Here is a 24,494-nt window from a genome sequence, read left to right as displayed (position 1 = left end):
GCCACCCCCCCAGCCACTGTATTCACACACACTATGTGAAAGAGAGTTGATAATGCAGCAGTGAGAGGCACCTCATCTCTAATACCCACGTCTCCTCCACACTGCAAGTTGCTACAGTCACGATATGAACTAAGGCAGCAATAAATGAGAAGACTATTGTCTCAACTATCTCTCTCTTCTAGAGGATCTTCATAAGCTTTGCCTTTGGGGAGGAAATGGCAATAAAAATGTGATTTTGCTTTCAAGCTGAGTTTTAAGGAAAGGAAATGAACATTAAGGGAACTGCTGTTTGAAAAAATGCTATATACCTCTGAAACACTATTAGGCCAGTAAGTGGCAGCCCAGAAAAAGAAGAGGTTGTCACTATGAGCCGAGTCACCCATTGAACACCAGGAAACAGGGAATGAAGTGATCATCTGCAGAGTTTTAGCTGTTTTTCTCTGGGGATGCTGCTGTGCGATGATCCATTTGATCCATATGAACTGAAAATGGAAGAGTCATAAGGCACTAAGTTTCTCTAAGAGCAGAAGTCCAGTGGTGAGAGGAAGTCTAATAGTTCATTGCTTCAGGGTGTTCCTGACATCTAGCTGCAATATGTTTGCTTGGACACGTTACTACATTGTTCCTGCATGTACATGAAATGTGGCAACAAAAAAGAGGAAAAAGGAAAAATAAATTGCTCTGTGTTGGGTAAGACATATATACAGCATAAGAAAGATGTAGGGACAAGAATTGCTGAGAGAGGTCAAACCATCTGGAGTGGGACTGGGAGAAACAGGTTGAAGGGAGAAGTGCTGTAGAAGGAGAAATAGAAAACAGAAAAAAAGCAAAAGTAAAAGGGAAGTAAAATGAAAACCGTGGGTAAAAGATGAAAAAGGTGCATGCAAGAAAAAGGACAAGAAAGCTATGTGAGCAGGTCAACTCCATCCTGCCCCCAGCAACCAAGTATTCCTGATCAATATTCTGCCAGCAGCCATGGGCAAGGGCTTTAAGCCAAGGCGAAAGCCACCTGCAATGAACTATCACAATATGGTATGACTAAGGGAAAGTTTCGTCTTCACTTCAGGGAGCTATTTGCCTACGTATGCCTTGGTTTCCTTATAAACTTTATTTTAACAAGTGTAACTGAATGATATTCATCTTGCTCACCTGTCTGTGTCTAAACCTTTTTGGCCTTCTGCAAGGTGCTTTTCCTGAGTGATATCTGTCATGGGGTTACAGAACTGAATTATGTATTCTGGTTTCAAGTGCTAGTTTGTAAATGTTTCCTTTTCCAATCGATTTCTTTTTCCTTTCCAGCTCTGTATCTAACCCATGTCTTACCATTCATTTTAGATGACAGTTTAATATCACCTTGTACATTTCCTCTCTAGACTAGTCATAACAGTAGCTAGCTGGAAAAAAAAGTTTACATAAGAAGTATCTGTTAAAATACTCCTCTTTTTAGAAAAAAAAATTTTTTTTTTTCCATTCTCATCCTAATATCACATAGAAAGCTTTCACCTCAGCAATCACTTCATTACTCCGTCTGGACCACGGTTTTACATTTTAGCAACAGGAATAACCAAAGCTGCGTCAGCTGTAAAATGTGGAGATGGCACTGGCTCACGACTGTCTTCAAACCCTGATATATGCTGTATCTTCTGATTATCTGGTTTTATATTGTTTCTCTGCATGGGAGCGATGCTTTCCTGATATTTAAAGACATGCTTTTTCCTCTCTATTTCAATGGCAAATTAAAAAAAAAAAAAAAACAACAACGAACACAACAAAAAAACCCAAACAAAAACAAAAACTTGAGGAAAAATGTTAGTATTTCCTTTCAATATGAGTTTATGAGTTATGTTCTACTCCAACTTGCATTTGTCACTATTATGGCTACTTACCTAACTCTGGTAGGTCCTTTCAAATTTCATCTGAAACTTATGGTTTGGTCATTAGTAGCATTGACAACACGGTCACCCAATGGTTAATTACAATCAAGGAAAGAAAATGATAGCTGGTTTAGCATAGTGACTATAAGACTGTGTATTTTAATTAAATTTTAATTAATTAAAAAGGGAGCAGCAAGACTATATCTTTTGCAAAAGAAGGTAGTAGATGTCTTCTAGAGAAAAAGATTAAATTGGTGGAATCTGAAAGGAGGATTAGCTATGAAAGCAAATATGTCCTATTGGGAAATACTTTTCTCTGTGGCGGATGCAACCTGAGACAGAAAAAAATGCAGAGAGACAAAATCTCTGAGCAGGTAGCCTTAGGAATGTCTACAGCAAATCAGCCAGCAGAGGGGTGAGAGGAACTCCTTGGATTAAATTAAATAGAGTAAGCATGTTCTTTTCTTTCATTTTTTGACCCATGTCTTTTATAAACATTGGCAGCTGTGTTGTCAATTTTGTTTAAGTAAATCCATTCTTTCTACTCTCTCCCCCACCATTTTACCTTAACTTGTCTTGAATTAAGAGAGATTTTGGCTGACAGCAAAGCATTCCTTCCCTGGGGGCTTGCACAAACCTACAAACTGAGGTAGTGGGACACCTTAAGCAGACACCTCACCTCCCCACCACATTTCCCAGCCTGCCCTGTGGGTCATGGACCGCCCCCAAACCATAAGCCAGGACATGACCTGGTCTCATGGGGTCAGGAGAGGGGACAAGGCACTAACAGGAGTAAGCCAAGAGGCCTTTCTAGCATGCAGTGAGACATTAAAGAACATGCCAAAACCAAGCCAGCTCTGTGTAATACCTCTGTAAACCTCAAGTGGGACATTCAGTGCTATTGTCAGTTCCTTAAATTCATATTTAAGTGCTTGAAAGTATACACTTCAATGCCGGAGCATCCAAATTCAGAACAGAGCACTCCCTATCTGTATCTCATTGGGAAATTATGCAGGATCCGATCCCAGATACGCACAAAAGCGATCATAGTCTTTCCTCTTACACAAATATTTAATGGGAGCACACAGGGCTGTAAGGAAATAGCTTTTTATTAGACAGGCAACTATAAGTAGTTTATTAGGCACAGTCTTAAGACAGTCTTGTGTTTCATATCTGTGGAAGGGACTGTGTGCCCAAAATGTATTTGTCTTGCCCAGCCTGGTTCACTGATCAAATCAAAGCTATTACATCTGCCTACAAACCTGCACTCGCACCTATCTTAAGCCCATCACAGCTATTGAAACACTGTAATTCTTAGCTGCCTACAGACAGACCAGGACTGTTTAGACTCCAGCAGAGAGTAACTCCATCTTTAGGAGGAAATACATACTTAGCTTTTATTCTAATTTGAACAAAAAGCTTCGCTGTTTAAGGGGAAAAAAAATACCTGGGAGAAGAAATTACTGTTCCCCATGTTGCTCTGGGAACCTCATCTCAGTTGGCTGGCCTCCTCCGAGTCCTCCCCAGGATGTGGGGACCAGCATCTAGGGCTGACCGATGTCCAGGCACCCACCTCCCTTCTGAGGCAGAGGAAACCTGGCCGGTGAGCTGGAAGGCAGCTGGCACGCTTCTGGCCGAGTCCAACCAGGGCTTTGGTGAATTGTCGTCAAATTTGGAGAGAGTGCTGCTTGTAGGCTTCAACAATCTTCCACTTTATTTGAAAATACATCTTTCCTTTTTTTGTTGTGTCTGACCAGGTTGTATCATATAGGATAAAGACAAATACTTGCAATACATCAGTTTGAATAATGCTCTGAAGCCAAACATCTGGAAATACATATTTTATCAGTGTAGCCTATGTCAGACAAGCTAATGTTGATACTTTAACTGTTCCTATCTTTATTTCCAAGACCTGGATCATGTTATGGGAATTGCAGTCCTCATGGCAAAATGACTGATATGAAACTGCAGGAATTCTAAGCCCTTGGGGGGTAATGGTATGCTTCAGTAATGTGATGCAGAACTGAACTTCATGCTGATTAAGCAGAGTGGCCATCTTAAAATGATTTCCAGAAAACGTCTAACTTCTGAAACGCTTTTTGTTACAAGAATGTTGTGGAGCAAGCACAGACTCTGCTCTGGGATGAATTAATAGTGAATCGGTTGGTGTGTCAACAAAGGCACCCTCGTCCTCTTTGTCCCTCCTTTTGGGCATCCTTAATAGAAATGCATCACTAGCTAGGCTGCTCTTTCTGACAACATAAAGAGTTTCTAACTTGAAATTATTTTCAGTGTTACCTTCCTTTCTCTCCTGTTTTTCAGGGTAGACTGATTATCACTGATATTACAGCTTGAGACACAGAAGGACGTTTTTACTATTTCTGCTCCAGGTAGAGGACTGGATCTTCCACTGGGGAGGGGGGATCAGACACCTCTCTCGATTGCAGCCTGAATGTGCCTCCTACACCAATATGTCCTGCAGTTCAGTGAATACAGAGACGAATGAGAATTTCAGTAAGTCCTATAGGTAACGAGTTAAATGACCCAAGGAATACGTACCAGCCTTGTAGATAGGAAGATATACTTTCTCCTGTAATGAATGTACCGTTAACGTCTCCACTAAGCAGAACATGATTTTCTACTACCAATCCAATGGCCCACTCCTAGAGAACATTTTATGACTATGTATTTCAAATCTTGATCAGTGGGAAAGCCCAAGTCTTGGCACAAACATAAACAGTGACGATAAATTAGACAGAAGCAGGGTGTAACTTTTCAGGATCCCAGGCTCTGTCTAAATTTACTGGCTGTTTGCTGAGGCTTTGTGACTAATGGTAGCATAAAATATTTCAGTCAACTGGCAAAGTGAGGACTCAGAATGATTGAGAAGTACTGTAACTGGCTGCTCTGATTAACAGTGGGTAAATTACCGTTAATGCTGGTAATAAATGCCATTAGCTGTAATTCATTGAATAGCAGCTCTGTAGGCTCCGATCCCATCAAAGTTTAGCTAGAAACAATGACTGACTAATCTTGGCAAGTTCCAGACTTTGCTGTGCTTCCCAACAGCTGCTTGAAGGGACTGCAGGTTGCAGTGGGCTGTGCACACTCATGCCTTGCGAAGGATTGGAATGGGGTTTTTTTTATCAGCTATTACTCTTTCCTTCAGCTGGAATGACACCTGCAATATATTTAGGTTTGGGAGGAACCCATACTCCTCTGCTGCCTCCAGTGATGTGAGTTGCTGCAGGACCTGGGGACCCAGCACTACAGCAAACTTCAGTGCCATGCTGTGAATTTGACCCTTCAAAAAGAGGAAAACCAGCATGGAGTCTTCTAGAATCTTTTGGATCCCTGGAAGGGTTACTTTCTCATCTCCTGCTTCCTGACCCCACGAGGCATCTTCTTCACCTTTCCACCAGTGTAACAATATACACTGGTGTAACTGTACTGACTGAGGATACCAAACTCTGCTAGTGAATGGATCCATCCTATTGTCCTGTCTAATATGTCCTTAAGTGAAGCACAAATGTAATGGTATTATGCTTTATTGCAATGAGGGAGAGTCAATGCTCTCATAAGTTATGGTGAGGGATATTATGCAGTAAAGTTGCATCTTGAATTATTACATTTAACAACCTGTAGGGACATAAGCTATTACAGAGGTCACTATACAGCATCTTCACTGGAACCTCGAGTATTCATTTCAAATAATTCCATCATATTCTTTCACAGCACTGTGATAAAAAGCTATTACCTTCTCATACGCATACAAATTTGGGGTGAATTTCATAATACTGTGTTGCTTCAGCTCAGCTTGTCTGGTACTGAACTTCAAATACAGAATATTTTCTCACTGCTTTCATAGTCTTGGGCATTTCTAGCACATATCATAGAATCATAGAATGGTTTAGGTTGGAAGGGACCTCGAAGATCATTGAGTTCCAACCCCCCTGTCATAGACAGGGACACCTTCCACTAGACCAGGTTGCTCAAAGCCCCATCCAGTCTGGCCTTGAACACTTCCAGGGATGGAACTCCCACAACTTCTCTGCGCAACCTGTTCCAGTGTCTAAACACCCCCACAGTGAAAAATTTCTTCCTAATACCTAATCTAAACCTACCCCCTTCCAGTTTAAAGCCATTCCCCTTCGTCCTATCACTACATGCCCTTGCAAAAAGTCCCTCCCCAGCTGTCCTGTAGGCCCATTTTAGGTACTGGAAGGCCACAATAAGGTCTCCCCGGAGCCTTTTCTTCTCCAGGCTGAACAACCCCAACTCTCTCAGCCTGTCATATTTTGCCATATGATTTGATACAGCTCTGGTTTTTGGTGCTCTGAGATGCATGTGGACCAAACATGCTGTACTTGACTCATTGACTTGTCCAACTTGTTTCAGACTCATTGAGGATGGAACATGCCAATGTTCACACAAAAGTTGTGTGACTTTTTCATCAGGGAACAAAGGTGGGTTCAACAGGAGGAAATGTTCAAATGCATTTTTCCCATGGCAAAATGAGCTGGTATTTTTCTCAGTCAACATAATGACTACTCATAGTACACAGCCAGACATTTCTGCTAATGTGGTTTTGATAAAGCAGCACAGGAAACGTCAGGTGTTTGAGGAAGTAATTTCTGGAACTGGCAGAATATTGGTCTTTCAGAGTATCCAGATATTGAATAGCAGTGAGCTGTCAGTTAAAGCTTCAGGATAACAGTAATAAGAAGCCTGCTTGGGAGAGGGGGTAGAGTTGTTTCGCAGACATGAGATGCAAGAATAGATATTGGCAGCACTTTGTATATAAATGGTGGAACAAGAGAAAGGGGAGTAGTTAAAGAAGCACATGCGATACTGGAACAATAACATAGTTGTTATTTGAACCTATTAGACATACATTCCAACAAAAGTAAAATGGCTTTTTATTCCCAGACTGGTAGCAGTGTATTTGTTCATGCTCATCATATTTCCTATTTTCATTAGAGGAGAACCATTCTGCATGCAAGTCATTACGAATAAAACTTCAGGTTCCTAAAATATGCTTATCTCACAAGAAGCGGCTGTTAGATAGTTTAGTCTAAGTATGCTACAAGTGAAATAAATACAATACATTCTTAATTTGATAGTTTGCCATGTGATGCATTTTTAATAATGCATTTTCATTAAATTTTACTGCTTCAGCTATCTGAAATAAGTGTGCAAATATGAGACTTCTGATCTTCTCTGCAGAGCTGAATGACAAAAAAAAGACTTAAACAGGTTATTTTGTTTATAGGTTTTGAAATTATATTTTGAAAAGATAGCAGGTGTTCCAGCTTGCTCCCTTCCTAAAAATTCATTTTTTAGAGGAATATTCACATCTATCTCATATTTACACATCCCCTTGCCTGTCTTACTTATCCACCCTCAAACTTTTAATGAACTTTCCTCCTCCCCATACAGGCTTGTAGTAAGTCTGCCCCACATTGCTTCACATCTTCCCTGTCACAAAGGCTTCATCTGTGAGTAACCAAATCTTTATCTTCCCAATTTGGAAAGCACATTTGGACTCACTGAGATTCAATCATAGTTTGTCATGCTCTTGAACCTAACCTCAGAAAAGTATCTCATACGTCTAATGCCAATATTCACTGTTTTACAGGTGCATGTCAGATGATTTTATGGAAGAAACTCTGCACTTTCATACTGTGTGAGTCCACCTCAGTATTTACACAAGTTACATCCTATTTCAATGCCCAGTTGTATCTAAGAAATGACAGCAAATTCCCAGCTAATGCATAGCTTTCTCATTTCTGGTTGCAAAACAGGCAGAGTGGTTGTGTGTGTTTATTGGTTGGGGTTTTTTTAAATGTTGTTTAAAATACCTTTTTCTTTACTGTAAAGCTATGGTGAAGCATAAAAGAAATAATAGCTAAGAAATGACACTTCCACAGAGAAATAAGCTCTTACAATAAAGGGTTTACTGGAATAAGACTTTTTGGTATAACGGTTGCTGCTAGCTCTCTGACATCCCTTTGGCAAATGTGAGGCAAAACTATCATACAGTGTGAGTGGAGTTGTCACAGAGCCACCTGACCAAAAACAGCATCTCATAGCCCAAGCAGTGCCTTGGCATGGGAGGTCATTAGGTAGACATGGGGAAGGAAGGTAGAGAAGGCTAGAGCCTTGCCTACTTCTGTTGCCAGAAAGCCAAACCTTGTATAAGCCCAAGAGCAAAACTACTTTGGGTTGCTTCTGTTGTCATTTCGATGTAGCCTCTGGTTTATAGACCCCAAGAAATTAATTAAGTTTGTGCTTGGAGCAGTAAGTGGATCTGGTTTGGGTCCCTTAGATATATGGGTTATAAAATGGTGTCATGGATATAAGGTGGATTTCTGGGGCATTTTTAAAAATTAGGACCGGATATGTTTGCAGGATGATATTCGGTTGGAACTTAGTTAAAAAGTTTTGTGTGGTACTGCTCAATCCCTTCTGCAAATGCTGTTGTAATAGAAGAAAAAGGGAGAGCAGCTAAATGGAAGGCATTAAGTTTACAGCTCCTGCTTTCATGGACTTCCATTTAGGAGCATGCTATTATGGCTATTAAAATAAGCTGCTAAACGGGTCAGTAAAATTTTATAATGCTTCATTTAAGAAATTTGTTTTTCCAAGATTTTTCTCCAGGAAAAAAATGGAAGGGGAAGCAGACATTTAAATAGTATGACTTTTGGATGTGAGAAAATTAAAGAATCAGCATCTTCACTTTTAATGTCTTCTCAGTAATTATAATCAATGCAACTTGAAAGACAAGATTTGAGGGGTATATGTTTAAAATTCAAGGGAAAATAGTTTTTTCAACTTACACATTCCTATGCTACTCTGTTCTGCTAATGTGTGAGAACAAAATTAATTGCATAGGCTTGGAAACCGATTTCTTGGATATAAAGTCCTTTCTGAATGAAGTTAAAGTTAGGGCTTTCACTCTTCATTGCCCCGAGTATTGTGTGTTTAGTTACTCTTAAACCAAGTGGGTGTAAAATGTCACTGCTGTAATGTGTATTCTGACTGGGTACACAAATTATAAATTAATTTGAGGCAGTTGAAGGCATCAAAGGATGCTTTGTGCTCAGATCCTATCAACAGGTATATGTATGTTTATTTGATGCATATTACCTAAAACATTAGCATGCCCTCTTATGTAAAGTACTTGCAGGAAGTGGCTTGAGCTGAAGAGTTAGCAGGAATTCAGGTACAGCTATTTCCAAAATTGGAAGCCAAAAGTGTTGTAAATGATGCGATGTCCTGTAAAATCTCTTGTTTTCTCTCTTGAAAGCATCTAGTTTGAAAAGAGATACTTTCCAGGCTGTTTGCCTGAAAAGCAAAGCTAAAAACAAATTAGCAGAAGTAAAGTAATCCTTTAATACGCTTCTCTCGCTGTGCCTAAAAATGCAGATTACAATCTCACCCCTCAGACATGTCCACAGCAATGTAAATACAAAAGCCACCCCCAAAAAAGAGAGGTGAAGCATGAATATGCGAATGCTCCTACTTATCTCTCATGTACAGCCACTGTGGCCTTTTATTTCATGCTCAGCTAATACAAATCTGCATTTCAAAGAAACTAATAAAACTTCATAAAACACAGAATTTGCTTTATTTAAAATCAACTCAGTTGCCTTTTTATAGTTTCAGCTAAATCTATTAAAATCACACAGAATGACCTCTCACAAAGAAAGCAATCACTTGAAAAAGTAACTTACCATGACAATACATGGCTGTACACACTTTGGAAAAGTGTCAGTTTTTCAGGCAGAAAGCATTTATCATATCAAAATAGCTATTATCAAATAATCATCTGCTATGGACTTCTTAGCATGGAAAGGGAGCTAGAAACCTTCCCACTCGCTTTTTTGGCAACAGCTGCAGAGGACAGAAGTGTGGCTCCCCAGCCATTCATCCGCTATGAATATTCTTCTTTCCTTTTGCAAAAGCTTGCCTGGGCCAGCTACAGCCCTTGGCAACCACGCCAGCAAAAAGGACACTCAGAACAACAAAGTGCTACATTTGCACAGTGTAGATTCGCTTCTTTGGAAATCAAAATTATTGTATAATATCCCAGGCGGCAGACTGATACGGAGAGAAATAAATGAGCAACTCCACTTGATACTGAGGTCTAAGTCTCACCGTCCCTAATTATTCACCGTTTTTTGCTGAGCTCTGCATAGTTATCTACATGCCTCCTAAGTGGGAGTGAAATACCACTGAATTAGACTTCCCCATTCATTTCCACTACTTGCAGTTTCTTTCTATATCTACTTTACAAAAGTAGAATTGACTGCACAAGAGACACTTTGTGCTGACGTGGGAGGTGATTTCTGGGCTATCTGGGGCTTTCCTATGAGTTTCTACATTCAACTGCTGGACCTTGTCATGTCTCTTCCTCCAGAAAAAGAGGCTGTCAGTGAAGGTCATTAGCCACCCCTGGTCACTTCACACTGCTTCAGAGGTTTTGCAGGAAATGGAGGAAACATAGAATCATAGAATGGTTTGGATTAGAAGGGATCTTAAAAGGCCATCTAGTTCCACCCCCCCTGCCATGGGCAGGGACACCTTCCACCAGACCAGGTTGCTCAAAGCCCCATCCAGCCTGGCCTTGAATACTTCCAGGGATGGGGCATCCACAACTTCCCTGGGCAGCCTGTTCCTGTGTCTCGCCACCTTCACAGTAAGGAATTTCTTCCTAACATTTAATCTAAATCTATTCTTTTTCAGATTAAAACTATTACCACTTGTCCTATGACTACACTGCCTGATAAAGAGACCTTCCCCATTTTTCCCGTAGGTCCCCTTTAAGTACTGGACATCAGTAACACGTTCAGGGCCATCTTAAGGAACGAGCCTGCAGGACTGAGGTCTGGGACTGTCCCTAGCTCCAAAGCAGCAGTCAGAAGATACCTCTCTGGCTACAACAGGATTGCTGTGCAGGGTCACAGCTGGTATGTCTGATGCAAAGAACTCAGCAACACTTATGTAGCTAGACCAACTGCCCGTGTTTGTGCACTGTGCCACAGGCCTCCCTGTGACATCCCTGCCAGTGCTTGAAAGGGACCACCACACACTGATATGCCATGCTGCCACATCAAATGTGGATATACAAGCACTTATTGCGAAAGGAAAATGAGACAGAATAGGGAACATTCCTTATTGCTTCTGAATTCCTACTTCAATCCATGTGTACGTGCATAAGAATAAATAGATAATAATCAGAGGAGAAGCTCTGCCTGTGAAGTCCCATCCATTTTTGTCAGATCCTTTAGAGTTGTATGATTAACTGCTGGAGACCTGAATATACATGGATGGCTGTTGGGATTTTAGTAAAAGTAGGACTTTCCTGGGTGTCCAAGTGGCTGTGCAAATCTCTTAAATTTATGTTACCTAACATCGGTTTGCTACACTGTGGTAGAGGAGGTGTTAAATCTTCCAGTATGATCAGTGGCAGAATCCATGTTATTGAGTCTGCAATGCTCTCTGCAAAGACTTTAATACCAAAGCTGTAGCCTTCTACTGTCAATTTACTGGCAAGAAGCAAGCCCATTTGCATTTATTAGTTGAAAGACCAGTTGTGATGTGGTCAGGATCAGGTTAGTCTACAATCTGTCTACCATTTGCTGCTTTGGTTCCACCTGATTAATGCTAAGCCATCCAAAGGAGGGAAGCCGTCACACAAGTCTGTTGGAAATACAACATAATATCACAGCAGAGCACAATTGTCTGTTTGAATATCCCAGATTATCCAGGAGAACAACTTTATCTAAGATATCGCAGAAGACTGAGGCGATTGTTATACCAAAAAAGTTTCTGTCCAGTCAGCTGTCAGATGACATCACTTCTGAGCTCATTTACAAATTCCTACAGCAACAAACGTTTCAAAGAGCTGTCCCTCCAGTATTGCTTTCCCTATTGTGCCCTTATTGCCTTTGCAGAAAAGAGACCCCATTTTCTTCCAGGTTTGCAGCAGACAATGATAATGGCCATTTTTCTTTACTTGACAGCAGCATGCATTGCCATCTGGCGCGTTGCCGTACTGGCCAAAATTGTAAAGATGTTATTTGTATGGGTCGCTATAGAAATGATGCTTTCAGACAGACATTGCTACAGTAGTGCTAGTCAACAAGCTGAAAGAATGCAATTTGCAGGCGACAGGATTCCCACCTGAATCTGTTCTGGCCCCAGTTTTTTAAAAATTTTTACAAAAGATTTGTCTCCAACAGTCTTCAAGCCATTCAAGTAAGGCTGGACAGAGATTCAGAAAAAAATGAAGGCATCTTGCACGAGGACACACAGTCACTAGTGACAGTAGCAGGAGGTAGAAACTCCGTGGTGCCATAGCAAGGACAGTGTCAGCACGTTTCTGCCTCAGTCGTGCCAGAGATTCACAAGAACACTGCTGCTTCTCGAATGGCTCACAACCAGCACGAGCTCCGAATCGGGATGCCCAGGCACTACTCTAGATGGTGTAACTCCCATAAGCACTTTTGTCCCTCACCAGCTGAGAACATTAAGAGCAAAAAGGGCCTCCAAAATAGGCATGCAAGCGCAGGTAATGCACAAACAATGAGCGAGTCAGTAATAGCCCTCTGCTACTTAGCTGGTAAAAGCTGTGCTCCTGGGAAGTGAAATGCTTCCCACACAAAAGCGGCTGATGAGCAAATGGATAAAAAATGAGAATAATAACAGTGTTTAAGAAACTAACAATAAACCAGTAGCTGCCTTCTTACTGTTTTGCTCTTTAGCATCAGAATCACTTCTTTGATAAAACTGGTAATAGGGGGCTGCCACTTTTCCAAATGCGTTTGGAGGCAAGGTGGTTCTGGTTTACCAGCAGATGCATGGCTGGACCAGTCCCCTGCATTGCTGAAATGGCCATGCTGTGCTGAGCAGAACTGGTAGAGGCTCTTCTCAGGTCCCCATGGGAATCTCATGGGAATCCGCCTGGGTTCAAGCGGCTACAGCACCTCTGCTGCCTTACCAACAATCTCAGACGAGGTGGAAAAGTGTGCAACAAGTAGTCACAACTCTGTATGAAAAGCAGTTTTCCAGTAACTGCAGCATCGCTGAGGATGCTGGTTATCAACCAAAACAGCTGCTGTGCTGGATAATCAAGAAGGCATATTTAATGGTTGCCACTGGCTTTGGGTATCTAAAACTGTACAACATTTATTCAAGTGTCTTTCAACATCTTTTCACTTGTGTGCCTCCTCTTTAATCTTCCTATCTTGTACTTTGCTGAGCTACATTTTCTCCAGTTTTAGTTGAATCACATGCACATGTATAATAATGAATAACAGTAACTGTATAGGGCAAAGACAGTACTGTCCAGACTCTGTAAGAAAGGGGGATCTGCATCCAGAGAAACACAGCATCTAAACGCCAGATTCAGCACTGAGCACATCACAAAGCATGACACTTTGGTGGATTTGCCGAAAAAGGGGGTTGTAATACTTTCTGTTGTTTGCTTGTTTATTTTCTCTTTGATGTGGTATACTTCCTCTCATCGAAGTGTTTTTCAAATACATGGAAAAAAAAAGATAAAATGGAGAGTTCTTGCACAATGTGAAATAAGGAGATGCAGCTTGCAAGGCACGAGATACGTGTTTGGCTGAAAGGTGAGATACGGAGTCACCCTTCTTTTCAGCATCTGAGACAGGGTGGTGGACGGCAACAGTGTTAATCAGATAACTGTGCTTTATTTCGTCAGGACCTGCCTAAACTACAAAATACTTCTAAGGAAAAGAGTGGCTATTAAATATGATACCTAACAAGGGTATGATCAGATTTTAATAATGTGCATTAACCCAGACATAGAGTGAGGCTAAAGCACTTTTTAAACTGCTTAGAACTCAGTCTGACCCCATCAACAAGGAGCATTTCACACTGTGCTGGAGCTGTTTGTGCTATGGCTTGGGAGTAGGTGGGAGAAGCCATGCTACAGAGTTAAGTATGCAAATCTTTAAGCAGGTGAAATTTCAGGTATCTAATTGGATCCTAAGAGGGATTTTCTTTCAAAATATATGACTCTCCCTAACTTGCTAGGGTAATTATTAGTTCATATTTCACTATGGGATATTCTTTTCTACTGTGTATGTATATACTAGCTCTGCAAATATTAAGCTATATTCAGATTTAAACATTTGTGACTGTTCGTTCACTAAGATACAATAAATACCCGATGCTTTCTGGAAGGCTGCACTGGATTTCCTTGTAACACCTGTTTTATAAATGGCTTTTTATTATGAGACGTCAAGGATACAGCGGTCAGGGTATAGGATAGTTACTGAGCATATTAACAGAATTTTCATTCTTACCAGCTGCATTGACAGACTGCCTTTACAGAGAAGCTGCAGTTTTTATCACTGCCAAAAAGCCAGATGCTCGAATATCCTCTTTGCACCCTGATAGTCACTGGATGACCACTAAAATCCCCAACATTATGCCCTTCCCTCCATTAACTTCTGAAACGTTGTCTTTAATTTTTTTCTGACCTTTACCAGAACAGACTTATCTGTGTATTCTTGAAAGTGGAAGCAAAAACATCTGGAAAAAAAATGATCTGGCTCTGAAGTTTTGAATACAGTCCATATGTCAGAGAGGCTTAGCGAGAGATCCAGTCTGAGATGCGCTGATAGGGTGTCACTGTCAATATTGCTTCACAAGGTCACCGAGTTGGTACTTCACATAATGCAGAGCTCTGCTGTTGTGTTGGAAAGAAAGCATCAGTCTACTGAAGATAAATGTTAAGTATGGCAGCAGATTACAGAAGCAAGAAAACCTCTCAGGACGTTTTCTAATGCTTCAAGCAAACTGAAGACAGATGGATCAATATTTAGGAATTATTGTTAGCTGTTCTGCAGTTTATTAGTAAAGTCAAAGTTAGTCCATTAAAACTGTTTAAAAGAATGCTAATAGCTTTTCTTACAACAATAATCATTAGAGAATACCATAGCATCATTATGAAGTGCACTAGATTTTTCAAACTGTAGCAAGCTGAAAATTCAAGATTCCTGGTACAGAAAACACCACAACATTAGCTTCTTTAGCCACTAGATCAATTTTCCGTTTAATGGGGAATAACTTATGTCACTTGATGGTCTTTAGGGACCTTTTCACAATAATCCACTTGACGAGTGAGGCAGGTAAGCTTTACAAGATTTATAATTGATCACTGGTGCTATTGTAGACATGATGGAAATACCATATATAACATAAACACGTTTTAGTAAAAAATATTATTGCTTCATAATCAGGTGTAGGTGTTAGTCTCTGATTTGGCATCACTTTGACATAATGAGCCTATAGTTCTGCATATACAGAATATAAATATAATGATGTTTTTATAAGGGTTCCAGACATCTTGCCTGTATATGAAATGTAAATACTGCATTCAATCTTTAGCCCTTGAAATTGGGTGTGAAGGAGGGATCCTGTTTGGGCCTAAATACAGGCAGGCTTTATTTGAGGACTATATTCCTATGGAAGTGCAGCTGTTCAAATGCTCTTAACACCCAACAAAGACAGCATTGTTCTGCGGAAACGCGTTTGCCGGAGTCGGTGCGGCTCTGGCCAGCTGTAGGTGGGACGACTGCAACAGCAAGAGCCTGTTACTCAGCAATCCCCTGAACGATGGATGCCTGGTGGTTTCTCAAAGCAATGATGGACTGCATCTGGCCAGGGCAACGAACAACGGGGAAACAAAGACCTTGCTCAGACACAGTGTGTGGCGTGGATGGGCAACCACAGTCCTGCAGTCCGCACGGGAAAGCTTCTAATGATTCTAGCTAGCATAGACGGCTGGTGTGACCTTTGAGACTTCACCAGCATCACTTTAGTAGTAATGCTATTATTCTAATTGTTGATTCAAGGCAATGAACAACATTCTTGAGCAACTGGACTTAGAAGCCCATAAAAGAATACCGATACTCACACTGACCCTTATTCAGACACCGTTTTCTCAGACACTTCTGACATGATCTTCACCCAGTTACAAAATGTCAGAATTTGGGTACAATACATTGATTTCGCAAGAAGGAAAAGTCAGTGGCATGGAGTACAAGGTATAGTCTATCTTGCTCCGTTTGTATACATACATGAATTCCGTAAAACAAACCACAGGAAGGAAAACCTGTTGTCTCAAAGTAGCCAGCAATTCCTGCTCCCTGGGAAGCTGTTCTGTCTGGAGAGTCGCCTACAGATACAGATACGGAAAACAGGACAGACAGAAGTCTTCATCTATTGCATCTAATTGCACCATAAAATTCATAACCTTGCAGCATTTTCTGGAAGATTAAAATCTTGCTAAAATATTAAGAAGAACATACACGAGGCTGTGCAACAATATTATCTGGTGGTACTGCTTTAACAGTTGGAAATTTCACTAGAGAACTATAAATCCTGTTTCCGGGCATAGGGCTAATGCTAATCAGGAGAATGAATAGGTTATTACAAAATACTAACAAGAATTTCTTGTCCATTTATTGGAAATATTTGGCATTTTCTGAGAAATAATATCAGGGTAGATGGATCACTAATGCAATCTGTGGTGGTAACAGTCACGTACTTGCACATTTGATTGCCAAGGGGGTCTTCCTTTGCGTTAGTTTTTATAGTCACAGAGCCTGCACCAGGAGAACATCAACTTCAACAGAGTTTTCCTGTAGCTCAGCTAAGGCTATCCACAACATAGTCATTGCTAGTCCATACACACAGTCATCGCCAGTCCATAAGAATGCTAAATGGGCGGTTTTGTTTGTTTGTTTGTTTCTTCTCCTGAGACACTGGAGTAATGCAGGCTAACACAGTCCCTCTGTCTTTTTTCCAGGAGTGGCTAGACTTTACCTGGACTTCTAAATCTGCTACTACTTTTGAAGTAATTAATTTATTGAGTTCATTTTGCTCAGCCTCTCACCTTGAGGTCCTGGGTGCAGCACCTGTTTGCAGCCCAGCCAAACCTGCCATCACATCAGCAACATGAGAAAAAATGTGTATTAAGAGAGGAGCAGAGGAGAGAGAAGAAAGTGAGTTTGATTCCACTCTTTGAAGTTGTAACACTTAAAGAGAGGTATCTTATGCAAGGGACTGCATGAACCTGATGCTTTCTTCAGTACTTCATGTACAAATTTCCCTGGGGACTGACTTGCTGCAGCCCAGGGCAGAATATGTATCTCCTCTTCTTGCTGCTGCTATCCTAATATCATATCCAAAGGCTAAGCTGTATGGCTCCACTCCCTCCCCCACATTTTTGTTTCTCTCTTTCCCATCATCCTTTCATTACAGAAAATGAAAAGGGAACACTGTAAGGACATGCCTCCCTGCTGACACAGCTGCAACACCTACGAGGATGGAAATTCAGAATAAAGTCTCTGTTTTTTCAGTTTTCTATATCTCCTATAAGTTTCAGTCAAGATCCACCATAACACCTGTAGGAACATCAAGGCTCAAAGCTGAGCTTACATGCTGATGTTTTCAAGTATGACTTGTTTTCCTAATTTATATGGACTGCCTGTGGTTTTGCAAATTGCCTTAAGTTCTTCCAGTTGATAAACGTGTAGATCAACTAGTGGGTCTTAAATTGGTCCTCTGCTAAGAATACCTCATGTTTTGTAAGAAACAATGTGATCAACCCTGTGAAACTCTCAAGCTGTATCTTATTTTTTGGAATTGAAATCAGATTTAGTAGTTTAAGATTTGTGAGTTTGGAACAGTATAGTCTGGCTATTAGAAAATAAAATGAAAGATATGGGAAATAAGTTTACTCACACATGCACACAAATTGAGAGGACTAAAATTTCAACAGGGTTATGAATAAAAGTTAATCCCTAAGTTTCCTGGAGGTTCATCGCAACAGTTACTTTCTTCAGCACTAAGACCACCTCTGATCACCCGCTTCATACCCTGAATTTATTTCATATTGGGTTAAATCCACCTCTGTATAGTATTTTCATTCTCTTCCCAAGTGACATCCTGCCCCTGTTGCAACCAGTGGGGCTTTTGCTTCTGTTTCTAGAAGTCTCAATTTTCATGACATATGTCTACCAAAACCGTACTGGTGGATTTGGATCAGCAAGGAAACAATTTGCTTGAGAGAGGCACCTACATGGAACTTCAGTAGAAGTCCCTGCTGAAAGCAGTGTCACGGAGCTGGGGCACGCTTAGCCAAGATGAAGGAACAGCTGCCTTTTGAATGCTCCAGAGTGGCTGTGTCTGCTGAGACCATCCAGGGCACCTGATATGTCCATGAGCTCCTTCAGCCAGGTACCACCTCCCTGCTCCCTGCCCTCATCCTCTCCCTCCCTTCTGCAAGTACAGGGCAGGGTACCAGGACAGGGATCCACTCTGGGTGAAAATAACCAGGCTTTCTGGCTCAAAGAATTTTGATCCAGAGCTGTCTGGCTGCTCCAGTTTGCTTTGTAACCAACACAACCACACTGGCTGGGGAAACACAAGAGGAGAAAGAAATGGGCTTGGGAGACTGCGGAGCAAGAGGAGTGCGCACGGAAGGGAGGATTGCTCCTTTCTGTAGCACATCCCTCATGCCACCTGGAAACATGCAATGGCAGTGGGAAACACTCACTGCTGCTGCATGCAACATCTAAAATGTCTCACCTAAGTGAGACAGAGTGGATCCCATCTTTATTATTTTACAGCAGAGACCATTTTCTTTATGAAAGGAATATCTAATTAAACAAAAATAATCTTGCTACCGCATCTTTATGCAAGCCAACAATAATTATCTTGTTTTAACCTTGAGATTTTGTTCCTCAGACTTCCTAGATAATGTAAGTCAATTATCAGATGAAGATTTAGGTATTTGTCATTCAGGACTGTGCCACGAGGAGCCCAGGGCCACGGTGTAGCTGCATCGCTGTGACCCCACTTCTGCAATGAGACACCAGTGCGGTTCTGTGTAAGAGCTTACCCAAGTGGAACTGATTGCAGAGTTAAGACCTAAATTTACCCATTAGAGTGCACAGCAGTGGCAATGTCCTGATGAAGAGACTTTAGCTAAACACCCCGTTTCTCTGAATATTCTGATTAAGTAAGAAAGGTTTGGGGTTTGGTGGATTATACAATTTATTGCAAAACCAACCTTCCTCTCCTGAAAAGTCAAGGTTGTACTGTTGATGTACGTTTATACTAATAAAGCCTTTTTGTGTGTGTGTGTGTGTGTCTTCCAATCAGTTCTTTGAGGCTTTCAAGGACTTTTATTTTTACAAACAGAATCCCGAAAGCTCTGGAGAGTGGGTAGTTTGTCACCTTCAGGTACGCAGGGAAAAGTGCATTAGACTCATGGAGAGGCTGGTGTTCTCTGCGTGCACCAGCACTCATATGGATCTCTCCTATCTGGTGGTATTTTGATCTAACTGCTATTAGGTTTTAAGAATTTGGATAAAAATATCACCCTGGCAAAGTAAACACAGAGAGGTGCACACCCAAGACCGGCAAAAAATGTGCGGAGGATGAGAAGTCATCGCTGTGGCTGAAGGGTACAGGAGGTAGCACAAAGTGAGACGGGGCAGGAGGGAGGCAGATTGTCTTTCGGGGTTCAAACAACTCTCCGCAGACGGGTTCCTCTACAAACAAAGAGGTAATGCCAAGAGGCATTTTTTTCCAAGCAAGCAGCAGCTGAAGCAGTTTCTGGATGGACACCACCACAGAGGCTGCTTTTCTGAAGCAGCAGAGAGCAGTGCCGCGGGGCCGCCTGCGAGCTGTCCCCACGCCGCAGCAGAGGAGAGAGTACGCGACAGCAGAGGTGAAGAAGCAGCCCAGCATGCAGAGACGCTGGGAAGCACAGTGCCCAGGCCAAACCTGGGCTCCAGCCCCTCGCTTTGGACACAGAGACCGTGACCACAGTGAGTGGTGGTGTGGTCTCCTCTCCCGTGGATGAGGATAAAGTTTCAGACCGCCCTGCCACATTCTATACGTATTGGATATAATAAGCGGATTTTTATTTGATACGTGGACAATACTGTCAATTTTCATTGGCTTTCCAGATTTATTCCATGTCCTCTTCTATTCTTCACCTCCAAGAATGTTTTCTTTGTTTTATAGAGTTGGTGCTTTTACAGACTAAACTCGGTGTGTGCTAGGAGGAAGTATTACGTGACAAAAGTATTTAGTTTCCCAGGGACCTGGATGAAAAATCAATCTAATACTCTTTGGTATTTATACAAGGAAGAATCCCTAGAAAATTAAACAGGCCTTTTTTCTTGCCAGTAGCACCTGAAAAAAGAGTTACAAAAGGGTTCTTCTTCTCATTCATTTCCCAATGGGAAGATACTTCATTATTGCTTTTGTTACTGTAATTATCTGAATAATGACAACAATATACTTCAGCAAACTGCAAAGGCTGAAAGGATTTCAGTGTAAAAAAAATATCCAGATAGCATTTTTTCCTTTGCATAATGTAAAGGAAAGTTATATGAACCACATCTATTTACTTTTCCAAACCAGCTGCTAGTAGTATACTAAGGAAGCCTGAGAAGTTGCTTCACAAATACTTTTCTCAGCCAATATCCAATGGACAAAAAACCACCCTTATGCACCCAAGTGTCATAAAATGAGCCAATCATAAAATGACCAGACTGCATGAAGTTCATTATCTGATCCACTGACTTTTTCACGAGAATCAGCTTATTTATTGTATGGCATAGCATATCAGCTGCCAAGAGTATGCATATCGTAGTATTAAACTGTACAGAAAAAAAACATTTTGTAGCACATTAGTGAGATTCCATTTGTGTGTTCCTGACAAATGGCTCCCCTGCAGTTGTCTCAGCATTTACTTGCCAGACAAGACCCATTTACTGCTTCATTTATTGATATGCAATGGAAGTTATAGAATAAGTATCATATCAGTGAATCTAAAGCAGTAATTCACGCAGTTCTTAGAGACATAATGTCTGGAGAGTCTACAACAAAACTAACTCCAGGAGATGTTTATGAGTATTGTGAATGAAGGAAAAAAAAACCCACCCAAGAGCGATAACTTGATGATGGGAATTTTAATTTAATTTGAAGTAATGCAACCAAACTGCATGAGGGGAAGGAATGGAGGGAACAATCAAGTCTCTTAACCAACACTATTTTATCCTGCCATTAAATTGTTATAATTACCCAGTATTTGACCAGATGGCAAGTAATTTCTAAAGTCAGACCAGGTGTTCAAGATGCAGAGATAATCACAAAGCTGATGACTGTGGTGAAACTAATTAAAAAGTGTGTTGCAGTGGCACAGTGGTGCTGTGGAGAGACCGAGTGACCAAAAATAACAGGATAGAAAAGATCTGATGTACTACAACAAAGTGATTTGGAAAATAGTAAGCAAAACCAAACAGAATTTAATTAATTTAAATTATCAAGGTCAGAGGAACACTCTATTAAACTATTAGATAATGCAATCTATTTGGGGCTTTCTGGGGTTCTGTTTTTGTTTTCTAACACAAACGGAAAGACAGAAGTGAAAGGCAGAACTAATAAAGATGAAAACTGTCAACCCAATCAGAAGAAGGGCAAAATACAGGCACAGATGCACATCAAAATGAAATACGGGCACAAAAAATCCTTTTCATGCAGATGAACGCTGATTACATGGCCACAGCTGGAAATTACAGAGAGCTTTATTCATTAAAGACTAACTATCTTCAGTTAGGCTTTGCTTTCATGACAAAACAACAGAGTAGCAAAGAAATGAATTGCTGTGCTGTGCCGGCAGCTCCCCCAAACCCCCTGCCCCGCAGCCTGCAGCCAGCACACTTCTGCTTAATAGACGCCTTCACCTTCCTGGGACCAAAAATCAATTCAGACACGAGGGAAAATGCATTTAACTGGGGAAGGCGGGGGGCGGGGGGGGAGAATGGAGTGAGAAAGCAAACTTTAAAAACAACCCCAGCAAGTAAACACCCCACCATATGATAAGAGAAATCAAAATGTCTTATTGCCAGCTCGGTGCATGTTGGTCCACCCTGCCGGCTCGGTACTTTGTGATCACCTCTGGCTGTCTGCTCTGAAAATGTAAGTGTGAATGCTCACGCTGTGCCCATGGCCCTGAGGAGATCACTAATTGGCTCCGTGCTATGCCCATACACGAAGCCTGATGCTAAGGGGTCCTGGACACAAGTAAAAGCTGAGAACTATTAAAGACAGCTCTCCATGAGGTTTTTTTTTCCATCAAGAAAGGGAGGCGTGCCTGGCTGCTCAGCTGGGCATCGCCAGCAGAAGGGGTGCTCCTCTCTGTGCCCTTGCAGCCTGCTCCGGAGCCTGGGGACGCCCACGAGGGATGGGGGTTTTAACATCCACAGGCAGAGGAGAGCTTAAAAATCCTCTTCTTCAGTGAGCATTTTGGCCATTACCGAATGATGGAAATTGTGTGCACCCCTGCACCCTGTGCTGCCACATTGTGCTGATGATGTATTTTGGCACAGTTGCACGGGTAGCTTTCGCTAGCAACAGCGATTAGGATTCAGAGTCACTCTGCTGCTTGGCTTTTATCTCTGAGAGAGCTTTCAGCTGTGCGAGCTGGCCACACTTTGTGCAAGGATGCTAGTAGCGTTTGCAGTCTCATCCAGCCCTCCAACATTTGGGAGAGTTTCTCCTTGTTGCTGGTGTCTTTGCCTGCAGAAAAGTTGGAGACTTCTTGGTGCAGAGGTGCTACGATTTGAAAGAGGAACAGGTAGCTGATGGAGTTAATAAATCAATTGATAAGTCCAATTAATTCTGCCAGTAAGAATTTTGCATTCACATTAGTATTAGCAATAACATCTTGTTGGCCTCTGTCTTGATTGGGACTACAGACTGCAGGAACCCTGCTGCTGCAATCAAATGTTTCTTCATACCTACTCCAGTAAGCAAAAAGGGTCAATACGTTAATGGCTGTGAACAATTGATATCTGTTGTTTCTTACTTAGTCAATGATGTCCAGAGTAGAATGAGCTGAAAAACAAAGTCTGTTAAAAAAAATTATCTCCCTGTTGTTTTTATCAGTTCTCTAGCTGGCGCAAAAAGAGAAGATTCATTTTTAATCTATTCATCTCTTTTTTTTTCCTCTTTTTTTTTTTTATTGACCCCAGATTTTGGAACTTTTCAGTCAACTCTAGTTGGGACATTGATGTTGGGAACACATTTCCCTCACTGGAATGAGAAAAATAAAGAGCGATAATTGGAAGCAGGAGTGCAGACCCCAGATAATGGTGCAAGTCTATGGAAAACAGTTTACCCAGTTGAAAATACAGCTACATTCATTCCAGCAGTGCTTCCTCACCGCAGAACACACACTGCAGGGTATGCAGCTTTCCAAGTATTTTTAACCTCTTAGGCAACTGGTATTCTGGCAAAAATGTCTCAAGGCATTTCATATTCTATGCTTTGCAGTTTCTAACAGATATTCTTCTAGGGACAATTATGAGAAGGAACAGCCCAAGGACTGCAGCTTCTCTGGAAGCTGGGGTAGGCACAATGGCTTTTACTATTATGATTATTTTCAACAAGTTCATAATCTCCTGCACCAGCTGTTGTTTCTATGCTGTCTTCCTGCTGCCATACTTGCCCTTTGTTTAAACAAGCAGGGGGCTTGCTATTTTCTGGAACCAGGCAAATAAAGATAGGTTTAGGGAATTTGGAAATAAAAGCTTGTATATTAATTCAATAAGGACACCACAGGCGTGAAGTAAGCACACTGCTAAGCGAGGGAAGAAGAAAATTTCATGTTAAACTACAGTTTCTTAATTAAAAGTTGAAGTCCATACACTTGTCCCTCTGTTCAAGTCTACAGTGACCTGCAGAGGTCTTCAAGGGTCACGCAATCATTTTTTAGTGTTCAATAGGCCTTGCCACCTACTCACATTTGCATGCAGAAGTGAGGGAAAGGCCCTTTTCCCCTCTGGCCCTTCCATACAACCATCTCTGCTGGTTAGTGGCAAGTAACATTTTGCAGAAAGGAGGAAGACTAGGTCAAAGTCTGCTGTCTTCCTTGCACAGGAGAAAGCAGGTATGAATGTAGGTTTCCCCAAATCAGGTGTGTGCCTTGGCTGTTAAGCACAAAGAGGGAAGACACTAAAGAAAGGGAACAAGGGGAGAGAACAGGAAGGACAAGAAAGTGTTTCTTCTTTCCTTTTTCAAAACTGACCATTTCCTTATATTAGGAATATACAAAAATAATAATCTCTGGCTATAACCTGATGCACGATATACCTGTAGGAGCCTTTCTTGCTGCGTTTCACAACCAAATTAAAGCCTGGATGGGTTTTGGATTTCCAAACCCCATCCCTGTGTGAGGACCCTGGGAGCATCCCTCCTCCTGGGAGTGTGCCTGCAGGGGTTCACAGCCAGCTCAGAGATGGTGTACCCCAGGGCAGCCCTCATCCCATTCAGACAGTGTCTCTATATTCCTCCTGCGTTTTCTGTCCTTGCTTCCACCTCTTGTACACTTTGTTTTTATGTCTAAATTCCATCAGGATTTCTTTGTTCATCTAGCAGGCCTCCTGCCACCTCTACTTGACTTCATGTCAGAATGGACCATGCTTGAGATTGAGGAAGTGATCCTTGAAAATCAACCATCTCTCCTGGATCTCTCTTCTCTCCAGGGCCATATTC

The sequence above is a fragment of the Charadrius vociferus genome, unplaced genomic scaffold, assembly GCF_000708025.1.
Source record: "Charadrius vociferus isolate BGI_N301 unplaced genomic scaffold, ASM70802v2 scaffold92, whole genome shotgun sequence".
Lineage (NCBI taxonomy): Eukaryota > Metazoa > Chordata > Aves > Charadriiformes > Charadriidae > Charadrius > Charadrius vociferus.
Note: the sequence above shows the minus strand (reverse complement) of the source record.